The sequence below is a fragment of the Python bivittatus genome, unplaced genomic scaffold (assembly GCF_059951505.1).
Source record: "Python bivittatus isolate LINGU-HERP-01145 unplaced genomic scaffold, Pbiv_v1 ctg000350_np1212, whole genome shotgun sequence".
Classification (NCBI taxonomy): domain Eukaryota; kingdom Metazoa; phylum Chordata; class Lepidosauria; order Squamata; family Pythonidae; genus Python; species Python bivittatus.
In genome coordinates, this window is record NW_028277074.1 from 36516575 (window position 1) to 36531899 (window position 15325).

The 15325-nt window shown below is 40.3% G+C and overlaps 1 protein-coding gene across 6 annotated transcripts in view; it reads right to left on the reverse strand.

The window, feature by feature from the left end:
• TBL1X (transducin beta like 1 X-linked) overlaps positions 1-15325 on the reverse strand; it is a 130952-nt gene that overhangs the window by 49181 nt on the left and 66446 nt on the right. For all 6 annotated transcript variants that reach the window (XM_088144949.1, XM_088144946.1, XM_088144947.1 and 3 more), the window contains one exon: positions 10461-10568. The gene's annotated coding sequence lies outside the window, so the exon portion shown is untranslated. The remainder of the gene's footprint in view (positions 1-10460; positions 10569-15325) is intronic.

Sequence of the window (15325 nt, forward strand, 5' to 3'; positions counted from 1 at the left end):
ATGGCATCTGGACCCATCAATTCCTGGCAAATAGAAGGGGTAGAAATGGAAGCAGTAATAGACTTCATTTATTTGGGCTCCAAGCTCACTGCAAATGGAGAGTGCAGCCATGAAATTAAAAGACGCTTGCTCCTTGGGGGGAAAGCTATGGCAAACCTAGACAGCATATTAAAAAGGAGAGACATCACCTTGCCGACAAAGATCCGCAGAAAAGCTATGGTTTTTCCAGTAGTAATGTATGGCTGTGAGAGCTGGACCATAAAGAAGGCTGAGCGCCAAAGAATTGATGCCTTTGAACTGTGGTGCTGGAGAAGACTCTTGAGAGTCCCCTGGACTGCTAGGAGGTCAAACCAATCAATCTTAAAGGAAATCAACCCTGACTGCTCATTGGAAGGATTGATAATGAAGCTCAAGCTCAGATATTTTGGTCACCTAATGCGAAGAGAGGACTCTTTGGAAAAGACCCTAATGCTGGGAAAGATTGAAGGTAAAAGGAGAAGGGGACAGCAGAGGATGAGATGGTTAGATAGCATCACTGAAGCAATGAACATGAAACTGAGCAAACTCTGGGAGGCAGTGAAGGACAGGAAGGCCTGGCGCGATATAGTTCATGGGGTCACAAAGAGTCGGACACAACTTAATAACTGAACAACAACAAATTGTCCACCTCCAGATCTTTCTATATTGGTGCTGCTTGATAGAGGTGCCTGCTTGCTATATCTGGGCAGCAGGGATAACCTTCATTCCTTAGATCCTGCTGGGAGTATATACTCTTGGCACAGATTCTTGGTATTCTTCACTCCTCCCTCCCAAGAGCACCCCACCACCATTACCATGGAGCACATATTAGGACTTGGGGAGGGGGGCAAACCAAATTGGCAATAAAAAAAATATATAGTTTACCCAATACACTAACATTTATTTTTCAATAATAATAAAACAGGTTATGTAACATCCAAGAAGTTAGATCTACATAATCTTTAAACTATAAGTTGAAACGCACATCCTGATCAGACAGAGATTTAGAAATGTTTGAAATGTAATACACATAGTCCTCGCTTAATGACCACTACAGGGACCAGAAAATTCATTGTTAAGTGGGGTGGTCATTGAGCGAGGCATCACATGACTGCACCCAATTTTACATTTTTTGTGGCGGTCATTAAGTGAATCCCACAGTTGTTAAGCAAATCCTGACTGATTTTGCTTGCTGGAAGCCGGCTGGGAAGGTCGCAAATGGTGATCATGTGACCCCAGGATGTTGCAACTGTTGTAAGTGTGAGCTGGTTGCCAAGTGCCTAAATCAGGATCACATGTCCACCGGGGCACTGTGACAGCTGTAAGTGGAGGACTGGTCGTAAGTAGCTTTTTAAGCGCTGTCATTAACTTTGAATGGTTGCTAAACAAATGGCAATTAACTGAGAACTACCTGTACTTTTGCTTGCACATATGAATTTCTATGGAAGAAAATAATACATAAATGCTGATATTTAAATAAAATAAAATAAAATATTGCATAATTGTTACATGCGGGGCATTTATGGGAAACGAAAGTTAAAACTGATTCATTGAAAGGATCACATTTCTAATAATCTTTCTTTTCACACACAGAGAAACACACACACAGAAAACACACCTTCCTCCTCCTCCAGAGCACTGTTTTAACAGCAGTATTTATTTTCTTTAGAGATGAGAGACTGTCAGGTTCATATTAGACTTCAATGCATTAGTTAATGGGCCAGTTAAAAATTAAAGCATTGTCTCCCCTTGAAAAAAAAGCAAATGCAAAGCAGCTGTACCTAAAACATAAAGCATATGTTGAATAGGATGAAAGCTCTTATTATCTTTTCATCATTAGTGTTTAAGTGCAACATCATTTTAGTCTCATCAAACCAAAGACTGCTCCAATCTTTATGGATTCATCATATGTCAAGAAAGCACAACATATAGTAATATCATTTGCCAATAATAGTATGCAAACACAGCTTTTAAAATAGTCTACTAACTCAGATATCATTTGAAGCAATTAGAAGCATTAGTCACTGGCACAATTTATGCTTACTATCCTCCATCTTTTCAAACTGCCACAGCGCCATGAGGAATCTTGTCTGTCTTTTCATGACAGCTGTGGAATGAAGAAGGGCACTGATGCCACTGCAGCTACTGCCTTTTAATCTTATCCTTGTCATCTGTTAATTATTACTGCAGGTGACAGATCTGTGTTGGGCAAAAGGAAGAACTATATAATCAAACTCATTGATCCCTGAATCAGCCCCTCTACCAAATGGAGGACTACAGACATGCTAAAGGCAGGAGGAAAAAAATGCAAGTGTCTTAACAGGATTCAGAATGAAAGGCAGGAACTGTACCTAACACCTAATTAAGTACAGTAGTAGTAGTAAGACACAATGTGAGTAATAACGCAGCACTTACAATTTTGAACTGAATAATTATTTTCAATCACACATTAAAAAATTAGAAAAAATATGCTGCACTCAATTCCAACCATTTGTGTTTAAATCACAGAGTCACTTACACTAGAATTCCATACATGTCTATTTAGAAAGGAATCCCATTAAATTCAGTGAGACTTACACTTAGGCACAAGATAGCAGCTAAATTAATTAAAAATCTATTTATACCCTCAACAGCTTCAGGACCACCAGGGTTCTTCCAAATAGTATTTCCTTTTTAAAAGCAGCCTCTTCTTAGCTAGGTAATGATTGTGCTTACAGTCATATAATTCTCTTTTTATATTCCATAATATAACTAATATTTATGAGAGAATGTAGGATGTAAAACTTTATATAGACAACTAAGCTATCTCTTGAGCTTGTTTCAAATATCCATGAATCTAACTTCAGTCTCACGGATTTCAATGTTTTTAAGTATACTACATCCTGATAGTTTATCATCAAGAAAAGACTACAAATATGATAAATTTTTGAAAGTGATAACAAAACATATATAATGAACACTCAGCAACAAAACAAAACAGAAGTCAGACAGAATAAATGTCCTAGGTGTTACAAATTAAAAGTCCTTTGTACTAAAAGTGTCTTCAATTTATGCAGTGTTTAAAAAATATGTCATTTGGGAAACAGTTCAGAACTAAAACACTACCACAGAAAATATACTTTCTTTAGAGTATCTATTTGTCTATCTCTCATAGTATCAAAAGAAAGACGATTGACACCCTATTCCTTTAAACTCTTTTAAACAAGCCATAATTAACATAACCACAATTGGCAATAAGTAGACCTAGCTTTGATTGAACAAACAAGCAAACAAAAGCTTCCAGCTCAATCCCTGAAGCCAAGCCAGAAGAGAAAGAAATAGAAATCATAGGAAATACTATTCATAATATGTCCCAACATACAAACTTCTGACCGATTAGAATGCATAAGCCTAAGCGTCACCATGGTTTGCTATTGCTAAAATATGCCTCCACAAAATGCTCAAACCATTGCAATGAGACATATTGTAAATATTTCAACTGAAAAGCAAGATAACAGGTAAAATTCCTGATCGGAGGAAAAGAATGTGGAATGTTGGTATCTTAGCATTATGTATGTATTCCATAATGAAAAAGCCTTTAGTTTCAGGCATAAATCTTAAAAGCATTCCAGGTTCCACTGCCACTTCAAAATCCCAGCAAACTGGAAAATGAACATTTGATATTCATGCAATGTAATCTGTAAACACAGCTGAGCTATATATGCTATACTGGTAGTCCTCAACTTATGACCACAATTGGGATCGGAATTTCTGTTGCTAAGTGATGCGGTCATAAAGCGTGACTGCATTGCTTAGTGACAGCAATCCCTGAAATCCTGGTCACTGTTGAATCCCATGGTCATTAGATGAGGCAACTTGCTGCCAGCTTCCCACAACCAAAGGAAGTTGCTGGGTGGGGGAGGGAGCAAGGGAGTGTGCAGGGTGTGCAAGGGTGCACAGGGTGCACAAAAAGTGTGGCTTGGGTCAGGGAGAATGCACGAGGGTGCAAGGCGGTGCATGAGAGGCACGGTGTGGGTTGGGGAGAGTGCATGAGGCGTGCAAGAGGCAAGACATGGGTAGGGGAGGGTATGTGAGGAGGTGAGGGAGTGCACGAGAGGCATGGCGCAGGTCAGGGAGGATGCACAAGGGTGCAAGGGGTACACAAGAGGTGCAGCACATCAGGGAGGGTGCATGAAGGTGCAAGGGGGTGTGCAAGATGTGGGATGTGGGTCAGGAAGGGTGTGTGAGGGTGCGAGGGTGTGAGCCAGAGGCATGGTAAAGATCAGGGAGGGTGCATGAGGGCACACAAGCGGCATGGCACAGGTTAGGGAGGGTGCGCAAGGGTGCAAGGGGTGTGCAAGAGGCATAGTGTGGGCCAGGAAGGGTGTGTGAGGGTACACGAGGGTGAACGAGGGGATGATTGGATGTGCCAGAGGCATGGTGGTCAGGATGGTACACGAGGGTGTCCAAAAGACACAGGACAAGTCAGAAAAAGTGAGTGAGGGTGCAAGGGTGTGTGCAAGAGGTACAGCATGATCCAGGAAGGGGATGCAAGGATGCAAGGGGGTGCATGAGAGGGGCGGCACAGATTGGGAAGAGTGAGAAAGGGTGCAAGGGGGTGTGCAAGAAGTGCAATATGGTTCAGGAAGGGTACACAAGGATGCAAGGGTCAGGGATAGTTGGGAAGGGTGAGTGAGGGTGCAAGGGGATGTGTGAGTGGCTGGTGTGGCATGAGTACAGATAGGCTGAGGGAGGATGTGTGGGTGGGGGAGACTTACCCCAGTGACTTGTGACCTTCCCTGCCAGCTTCCCCATTGACTTTCTGGGGAAGATGGCAAGGAAGGTTGCAAATGGTGATCACGTGACCGTGGGATGCTACAACCGTCATAAATGCAAACCAGTTACCAACGCCCAGATTGCGATCATGTGACTGTAGGGGTGCTGGGACAGCTGGAACTCCGAGGACTGCTCATAACCACCATTGGTTCAGTGCTGTCGTAACTTCTTTTGTAAATGTAATTTTTCCTGCTTGTAAACATGGATTATGCAACATTTCATCCAAACGTCATCAAACTTGGTACATTTGGTACACTTTTAAAAATGCATACCAAGATTTCATGTGTACCAACTTTCACTTTTCCAAAGTATTCAGCTTTTATTTTATGAGCAGTAAATGTAATTGAATGTTCAGAATGAAATAGAAAAAAATCACTTCATTCTTAATACAGAGCATGATTGCACCCTGCTAATTTGGTAAACAAGCATACTGCCATGCATTTACAACCTGCTGAGTATCACCCAATATTTCTGCATCAACTCAAGAGTTCATAATTACACTCCCTGGGGAGCAATTATGCAGGTCAGACAGACAGTAAGTTTTTTAATTGGTGTATGATTGCACATACACCAGGTTTGAAAAATACTGCTTTAGCTGTTCTGATGGAAATGAGGCCATTTAGTAATGAAATATATTACTGTTACTTCCTCCTCCCCCTACCCTTCCCATTAATGACATATTTAAAGGAAAAAAAAACATTGTGAAGAGGACTCTGAAGCCCTGGGATATTTTCAGTGAATTCATTGTAAATTCTAGGGCCCAGAAAATATTTTAGTGAGTATTAAGCAATTTGATGTTGAAGTTTGTCAGGCAAAGCTTGTCAGTGCCATTCTATCGGAATATTCATTACAGGTAGTCCTCAATTTACGACCACAATTGGGACCAGAATTTCTGTCACTAAGCAATGCGATTGTAAAATGCGACATAACGTGACCGCATTGCTTAGTGATGGCAATTTGGACACTCCCTAGTGGCGTCATTAACTGAATTCTACCGGTCTTTAGCCAAGGACCCATCCCAATCCAAGCCATTTCGGGCTTGGTCCCTCCCGCCCTGAGCCTTGGTAAGGTAAGAGACTGCCTCCAACTCCCCCACCTGCCTACCTTCCCCCATCTCTGCCCTTTTGGCCACCCTGTACCCTGCCTTGCAGGGTGGCAAGCAGTCCTAGAACCACACGACTCTGGGGCTGCATGCTACGCTACAGCTCAGGGCCTTCTTGGCACACCACGGCTCTGGGACTGCAATATTCCCCTGGGCCGCAGTGCAGCAAAAAGCCGCAGCTTCCCCTGGAAGCCTCAGCCACCCCAGCATGGCCCATGTCTTAAAGGAGCTTCCTGGCACGCCATGGCTCTGGGGCTGCAAAAAACTCCTGACCTGCAGCACAAAGGCAAGCTCCAGCCCAGCCCAGCCCAGCAGCACAGCACACAGGGGCTGCAAGAAGGCCCCTGAGCCACAGTGCAGCAGGAAGCCCTTCGCAGTGCAAAGCCCAGTCCCAGCCCAGCACAAAGGAGCTTGGCACGCCGCAGCTCTGGGGCTGCAAGAGGGCCCTGAGTCGCAGTGCAAAGCCCTTCGCAGCCTGAAGCCCAGCCTGGCCCAGCAGCTGTGACTCTGTGGCTGCAAAAAGCTCTTGAGCCGCAGTGCAGCGCAAAACCCTTTGCTATGCGAAGACCCAGCCCAGGCCCAGCCGCAGTTATCCTCACCACCCTGCACTCTGAGGCTCCTGCTGCCCTGCACTCCAGTGCTTCAGCTGACCTTCACTGTCTTCTTGGTCCCACTGCTGACAAGGCATGCCCAGCCTGGCCCTTCACGAGGGAGCTGCTGGACACATGAGGCCATCTTCCCCAGATCCCATGAGGAAACCACTGTGCATGACCTGGGGAAGGAAGCTGCTCGCAAAGGGCCAGGCTGGGCATGCTTGGTCAGCAGCAGGAGCAAGAAGATGGCAAAGGTCAGCTAGGGCAGCAGGGGCTGGGAGTGCAGGGAGCCAATGGGGGGAGGGAATAGATGGAAGGGAGTTGAAGCGCCCCTGTGATTGTAAGTGCAGGCAGGCTGCCAAGTGCCCGAATTTTGATCACATGACTATAGGGGCACTGCAATTACTGTAACTTTGGGGACTGGTTGTAAGTCCCTCCATTCAGCGTCGCTGTAACTTTGGTCACCAAACAAATGTTCAGAAGTTGAGGACTATCTATATAGATTCATATTCCACACAAGGCAGGAAGCAGAGCTTTACCAACAGTGGCTCCTTCTTAAAAAGTTTCACCCTCAAAATTATGTTTGAAAATAACTTACCCAAGTACTTAGCACAGGGAATCTGCATGACAGTCAACATTCAATACCAGAATGTTAAACCGGAAACAACAGATGATACCGATTCCAAAGTAAAGCAAATCTGCCCCAGAGTACAAGTAGTTCTTGAGTTACGACTGCAATTGTGACCAGGATTGCCATTGCTGGCAAACGATGCGGTCATAAAGCGCGATGTCACAGGACTACATTGCTTAGCAACAGCAATCCAGGCAGTCCAAGTTATTACCCTAACCCAAGATGCATGGGTCATTCAGCAGGAAGTGGAGGGAGTCCCTGGTAAGGAGTGTGGGGGTGCTACAGGGAGTGGGGGAGCCCTGGGGGGCTTGGCACAGGCCACGTAGGAGTCAGGGGAGGGTGTGCTTGGTGCAGCGTGAGCTCAGAAAGGCTGGGGAATGAGGGCGCAGGATGCATGCAGTCACAGGGAGGCCGGGGAAAGAGAGAATGGGGTACATATGTGCAAGCACAGGGAGGCCAAGGAAAGAGGGCACAGAGTGTGTGTGATTGCAGGGAGGTTATTGAAAAAGACTGCAGGGTGCATGCAATTACAGGGAAACCACGGAAAGAGGGCATGGGGTGCATACATGTGTGTGCAAGCACAGGGAGGCTGAGAAAAGAGGGCGTGGGGTACTTGGATGTGTGTTTGTGATCTCAGGGAGGCCATGGAAAGAAAGCACAGAGTACATGTGTGAATGTGTGCGATCACAGGGAGGATGTGGAAAAAGGACACGGGGTGTGTGCATGTGCGATCGCAGGGAGGCGAAGAAAGAGGATGCAGGGAGTGTGCAATCTCAGGGAGGCTGTGGAAAGATAGCATGTGGTACATGCATGTGTATGTACGATCACAGGGATGCCAGGGAAAGAGGGCGTGGAGTGTGTGCAAGCAAAGGGGGAAGGAGGGCACAGTGCATGCAAGCGAAGAAAGAGCAGGGGTGGGTGGGAGATTTACCCCAATGATTTGCAACCTTCCTTGCTGGCTTCCCATTGACTTTGCTTGGGGGAAGCCAGCAGGGAAGGGCACAAATTGCAATCATGTGACTGAAGGATACTGCAACTGATAAGTGCAAGCCTGAATTTTATTCATGTGACTGTGGGGGTGCTGCAATGGCCGGAAATTTGAAGATTGGTCATAAGTCCCTTCATTCAGCACCATGGTAACTTCGAATAGTTACTGAACGAATGGTCATAATTCAAGAACTACCTGTAAATGCTCAATAACTTGTGGACATACCTCCAATTTGAATTTGACTATTATATTCAATTAACTCTTGATCTGATTACAGATAATATAGACGTTTAGGCACAGTAATGTATCTGCATTTATTATTATCATTTTTGAAATCATGCTGAATGTATTTAATTCAGATAGCAATTACACAGGGACGCAAACATTATTTATGGTTTGTGTACCTATCTGAATACAAGTGTACTAGATAAATAAGCACTTTAAGTAATGAAAGAGCAAAAGATACAAATCACAAGAACTTTAATATTTTTTTAAAAAAACAAAAATAACTATTGAAGGTTAAAAACATGCAATTATGATTCAAAATTTTTATTTTTATATATTAAAACTACTGCTATTTAAATGTTAACCTCCTTTCCTTGTGATTGGAAGCTCAGAGAAGCTAACTATCCTTGATTTTGTTTTTCTTTACAGTAAGTCTGTGTGAACTGAGGCTGTAATAAACTAAGGCAAATGTCACGAGAGAAGAACGTCTTTAGCAATAAATCTTTGATTTTCTGGATAACTGAGGAAAGCATCTAATACCAACATTTTGACAAAGCTTAAAACTGTCTTGAAGCTTAAAACTGTCTTGACATTTTATGATTCTACGACTTTATACTACTTTAGTTATTTCAATACTCCTGCTTTTAATTTCGTGTGTGTGTTTTATGATGTTAGCTGGATTAGTGCGTTTTGTCTACTGCTGCTGTTTTTTAATGTCACAATTACTTCTGTTTATACTCATTGTTTAGAGTTAGATTTTGAAGATTTTGTATGTCATACTTTGAAGATATTTGTATGTGTACTTGTGGACATGCCTCCAATTTGAATTTGACTATTATATCCTATTACAAATTAAGTCTTGATCTCAGATTTAAGACTACAAGATTTAAGACTACAAGACTATTACAAATTAAGTCTTGATCTCAGTATTAGATAATATAGACATTTAGTAACTTGTGTATAAAACACTTTGTGTACTGCAACATCAACAGTAAAGATATAAAATTTAAATAAATACTTATTCATTGATTCTCTAAAGTAGATAACTTGAAATATAAAAATATCAATCACTCATGTACACATACTTTTTGAAAAATGATTGCCCTTTATAATCTTCAGTAACATTTTTGATATACTGAAGAAAATGTACCCTACAAAATCTTCTAACCTATGCAGTAAAATCAAAGCATGTGATTTTCACAGTGAACAGGAAATGCCACAGAGCTTCTATAAAAGCAGAATACAGTTTCTGACTCACTTGCATTATAGGACTGGACTGTGATCAACAATCTGGAAGGAGTCAGAGGCAAAAACTAAGATCCAGTACCAAAATAATAATCAAAATTATATTTTTAAAAATATGAATCAGAACAGAATCATGCATAACCAAACTGCTCACATGAGGAAAAGAAAGTCCTTCACAACACGAAGAACCAGAAAGGATCAGAAAAATTATGACAAGGCTGCAATTACATGTTTCACCATAAGGGACAATATGCATTGTGTGACATTATGTGAGATGAGAAGTCTTTCCTTGAGTCTCCTGTTCTATAAGCTATCACATAGGAGAGTTCTGAGGGTCAGACTGATCTTGCACTGCTGACCTTTTATAAGTTTACTACAAGAAGCATAGTGGTTCTCTGTAAAAGGCTTGGATTTTTTCTGAATAATAATGGCAATCAATGGAAGGATTTCACATTTAGGAAATAAGGGCATGGAGAAATATTATCTAATAATATGCTCCAGGCATCAGACAGTTCACAAATAATATATAGATACGTAAACATTATAGGATTGTTTGGAAGAATGTGCTGAAACACATCAAAAAGACTAAACATAAATCCACTGACCAGGATCTTATGAATATTGACCTACCATTGGACAGATTATTTAAAAAAAAGAACATCCAGCTTCAATCACATTCTTCCTTTGGGTATTTTTCCATTCAATATCCAATGGTGGCTCAACTAAAAAAATAGAATAGTTTACTCTGCAGTGTAAGGTAAATAAGATTCTATGTTTTTGATGTTATAGATGTAAAAGCTTCACATTCCAAAAGGAAGGCTGTTCCCAGATTGTTCTGCTTACCTGGCCGTAAGACCTTTGAGCTGTTGAAAACTGCTTCTTGCAGGCTGCTACGAAGAGGCTGGGGGTTTGAGTTACCATGGAGATCTTTACATTCAACAGTGGAGAAATCTGGAATGATACAATGAATTATTTTGTCAGGTGAACCTTAGAATGAAAACAAATGTACCATATGTCCAGTTCCTCCAGTTTATTTTCCAGTACCAGCAAACAACTTACTGTGTAATCAAATGGAATCAAGATAAATTTGGACAGTTAAATGCTCACCTTTTTTTAAAAAAAAAAATCCAAATGGATAAGTACTTAAACTCAGTCCAAAGCTCAATATCCAATACCTCTGGTAAGGCAGTAAAAAGCCCATAGATCTGTTACCAATCAATCATTTGGTTCACACATCACACTAAGTATATAACTTTCTTGGTTTTGAACCTTGGCTTATGACTCAACATAACAGGTCACCAGGTTCAGCATAACAGGTTACTAAGCTTTACAGAAACATAGTTGAAACAAGGCATAGCTTAGTGCAATACAGGTAGTCCTCACTTAATGACTGCCCTGTTTAGTGATTGTTTGAAGTTACGATGGTGCTGAAAAAGTAACTTTGCAACTGGTCCTCACACTTACAACCAACGCAGCATCCCCATGGTCATGTAATCAAGATTTGGGTGCTTTGCAACCAGCAGATGTTTATAACAGTCACAGTGTCCTGTGGTCACAAGATCACCATTTGCACACTTCACAGCCAGCTTCTGACAAGCAAAATCAATGGAGAAGCTAGCGGTAAAATCTCAAGTTGCAGTCACATAATGTCTCACTTAACAACTGCAGCAGAAGTGAAGTTGTAAATCCATCGCAGTCATGTGATGTCTTGCTTAATGATCTCATCACTTACCGGCACAGTTGCCAGTCCCAATTGTGCTTGTTAAATGAAGACCACCTGTATGCAAAATCAGGTGGGTGATATTTGGCTGCATGGATTAAGATCTGATTTGGTGCTAGACAGCTTACTGTGTTTCTGTGAGGCTGTTTGGAAGCTGAGATTCTCAGTATAAGGTTAATATGATTCTGGAGAGACATGCCACTGTTGCCCAATTCCAAATGGGAGAGGAATATGGAAATAAGGAGGACCGGGCCAGGAAAAAAACTAGAACACAAGAATAGATTAAAATATAGTGGGAAAAAAGATAATAAAACAAGATGAACAGAAAATGTCAGTAGGAGAAAAATGGAAGAAAGGAATTACAGCAAAAGTGTTGACCCAAAACTTCAGTTATTACAAAGAATTATGAAGTAAGTGGACTTCCAGGGGAGGTATGGAAAACTGAAGACAGCTCTGCAAAAACAGAGTAGAACAGTTCCTTGGAACCTCTCTGGATAAGGAATCCCCCACATGTGGCTGCTCATCATGAGGAGACTGCAGAACAGTGATTTTCTGTGGGTCTGAGCACCAGGAGATAACAGGATTAGTCATCTCGCTTGCAATCGCGGTGGACCCTTTAAAGGACACTAAGTTAGCAAATCTCACTTTCTAATCACTTTCAGAAATTGCCTATTAACCATCTTAAAGCTAATAGAGACCTTCGGAATGACAAGTTTGAAAAGTCATCATTGGGTGAGTTTATCTTCAATTCTGAACAAAATAAAAGTTAATCATAAGCGTAAGAACTTAAAGAATTTGAAATAAACAGCAAAAAGCTAAATAAGATTTTGATCTTAGAAAGTTATAAACCAATTAAGGGTGCAGATAAATTTGGAGTATTGACTTTCACTATAAGGTTTTGGAATTGACGATAAAAAATAAACAGCTTCTTATGGGAAACAGACTTATTTTGGCTATCCTGGCTATTGCAAATCATAACAAAAGATAAATGATGATTTTAGAAACTGGACACTAGAGGGGACTAAATATTTTAATGTTCTTAAAGTTTGTTAATACTGGGGCTTACAAAATGACACAAAACGTTGTAACATCAGAAATATTAAAGGAGATCTTTGAAGAATGGACCCAGAAATTAGTAATTACAACAACAGTGTCAGTAATGATGTCTGCTTCTATGGATAGACTATATCTAAAAGATGTTAATGAGGGAATTATAGATGTGGAACAAATTTAATCTGACGAGACAGAGAAAGTATAGAAAATGGAACTATAAATGACAGGCTAAGAGAATTATTTGGAAAAGGATGTTTTACTGGATATACAGAAGAAACTGGCTGAAGTTTTACAAATTAAAAGGGAAATACAAAAGATAAACCAAGAGAATGACCTGGAAAATGTTTTCTTATTGGATCTACAAAAGAGGCTTCTTAAATCTTCTATGACTTGGGCCATTTTTCTAAGGATCTGGTGAACAGAGATAGCCTTGGCACCATGTTAATGAACAGAAAAGCTTTGGTGGATTGATTAACTTTTATGAGAATTAAAATATTCAGGAATTATCATGGCAGTATGTTAGATTTTTTTACTACTGAGGTCACCTTATGCAGAGTTATAAGGTAATCACAAATCAGTCTGATTTGGTAGCCTCAAATGCAGATATAAGAATCAAATTTATATATCTAAGCTTCTCCTTTTTGAAAGGGGAAGTAAAAATATACTTTTACAATAAATATTTAATATCTCAATAAGATATAATAATAAAAGCTATTAAAATTTGTGACAATAACCCATGATTTATCCAAAGGTTGAAATTTGAAAAGCTATTTTGCCATACTTTCAAATGAAGAATCAAGCCAGAGCTTGGCAGAATTTTTACCATGGCAGAGAAGGGGGAGTAGAGAAAAAATTCATATCACTGGAGCTACCTCAGAAGCTTTTATTAAAATTGAAAATACAAGTTTAGTGCTTTCTGTTAAGAAGTAAGCCAGTGGTAACACAAACCATAAACAGAAAGAAATAGCAGCAAAGGGATATGGAGGAAACTAGGAAGTTAAAGAATTCTCAGTCCTGTCCAGAGTTTTCAAGGATGTTAACTGTGCAAAACATATCAATCTTTCTTCATATACACCTCTTCCAAGTATAGCAAAGAATCAATAAGAAGATGTGAGAATGAAAGACATAATATGTTGATTGGAAATTCTGGGAGCCATATTCTCAATTTATCTTGAAGGCAACTGGTTACAAAAGCTGCACTAGACAAAATTCATCATCTGTCTGTCTGTCTATCTTATTTGCTGATAGTTACAACCCTCAACCCTAAAGGATTCTGGGTGGCATACAATGATGCAGTATGCTATCCAGCCATTTTTAATAATTGTTTGTTGAATAAACCTCGTGGACTAGTTCACAAACAATGCTAAATCAAAATGCTGGGTTTACACATCATACAAAGCCCAAAACAAACAAACATATTATAGCTTATGAGTACGAACCATGCAAAAGGAAACAAACCGGTACAGGTAAATGCACTGATGGAATGTAATGACAATAGCAAAAAGAAAACTTTGACATCAGTCAACTATTCACATATGTTCCTACATCTACCACTAGTTGCCGCATCCACAATTGACTGTAATCAGTTGTGGGTGCGGCAATTGTGCTAGGACAATACTACAGTTAATACTACAGTTAGTCCAGTTCTGAAGTCAGGAAGCAGAGCCGCTTTCTGATGTTTCGCAAACAATTACAATAAAGTTATCAAACTCAGATAATGTAAGAAAGGCAGTAATAAAACAATTACGCAAATGTTCTCTAAGTGTCAATTTGGCAATGGTGGGATCATACACCACTCTTCTGTTCTTACTTTTAATTTAGAATGATCAAATCATATTCTTCTTTAGATACCTGATAGCAGAAACAGATCTGTAGCGATAACAAATCAAATTAAAGCACAATTATCTTTTAACTGCAGGAATGGCAGATAAATCATGCAGACCAATAGTTGCTGATTCAGGAAATGATTAGAAGCTAAATTAAAATGTCTTCTTGACTATTTATTGCTTCTTTCCATTTCACGTCAGCTTCCTAGAATCCATCCAATGTAAGCCTGAAAGGATAATGAGTTTCTGAACACAAACTCTAATGGGACATGTTGCATGAAAGCTTTCAGCATTTGCCTGGATTCTGCTTCCCAGCAGTACTAAACAACTTAAATATAATTAGCTGGAAGCTCTACGGGCTACATTTCTCCACTCGAATACACTCTTACACTAATCCATTTATCTGGCTGACAGCTGACTGAATCATCGGTAATATGAGGTCTATACCATTAATACTGTTGTGGTCAAAATCCCAAGTATCCTTTAATAGCTTTTTGACAATTGCATCATTTATAACTGGTAAACAAAACAAAAAGACACACACACATTTTTTTCTCCTCTTGACTGTATGTCTGTCCCACAATATAATCATTTTAGAAATGTGGACTAGGAAAGAATTGTTTGTTTACAGCATGCTAATTCTCTTTAGTGAAAGAAATCACTTTATGATCTGTTTTGTTGTATGCATTTTCCATCAAAGGAAATCTTCAAAAACAGGTTTTTTTCAGGAATAACTGCCCATTTACTCAATTACTAATTCTGTTTTCATCCACATTCCCTATCCTATTCATAACCTCTATTTGCCTCAGAATAGGATGTGGGGATCAGACTCCTGCAAATGCTAAGGTGACTTATTTTTCAGATTTTGATTTCATGAAATGTATAAGTACTAGGGAAATGCATACATATTAGGCTCGTGCATGCTTCACAGAAAACATGCTTTGGACTTTATATGGGCACCGCGTCTCTCTGCTCATTGAAGTAACCAGACCCCTTTTTTGAGAGTTTTGCATGAGCCTGAAAAAAAATGACACTTCTTGAAGAATAGCATTAACCTTAATGAATAGTTTCCTTACAGCAGTGCCATCTTATTTTCAAGCTCACAAAAA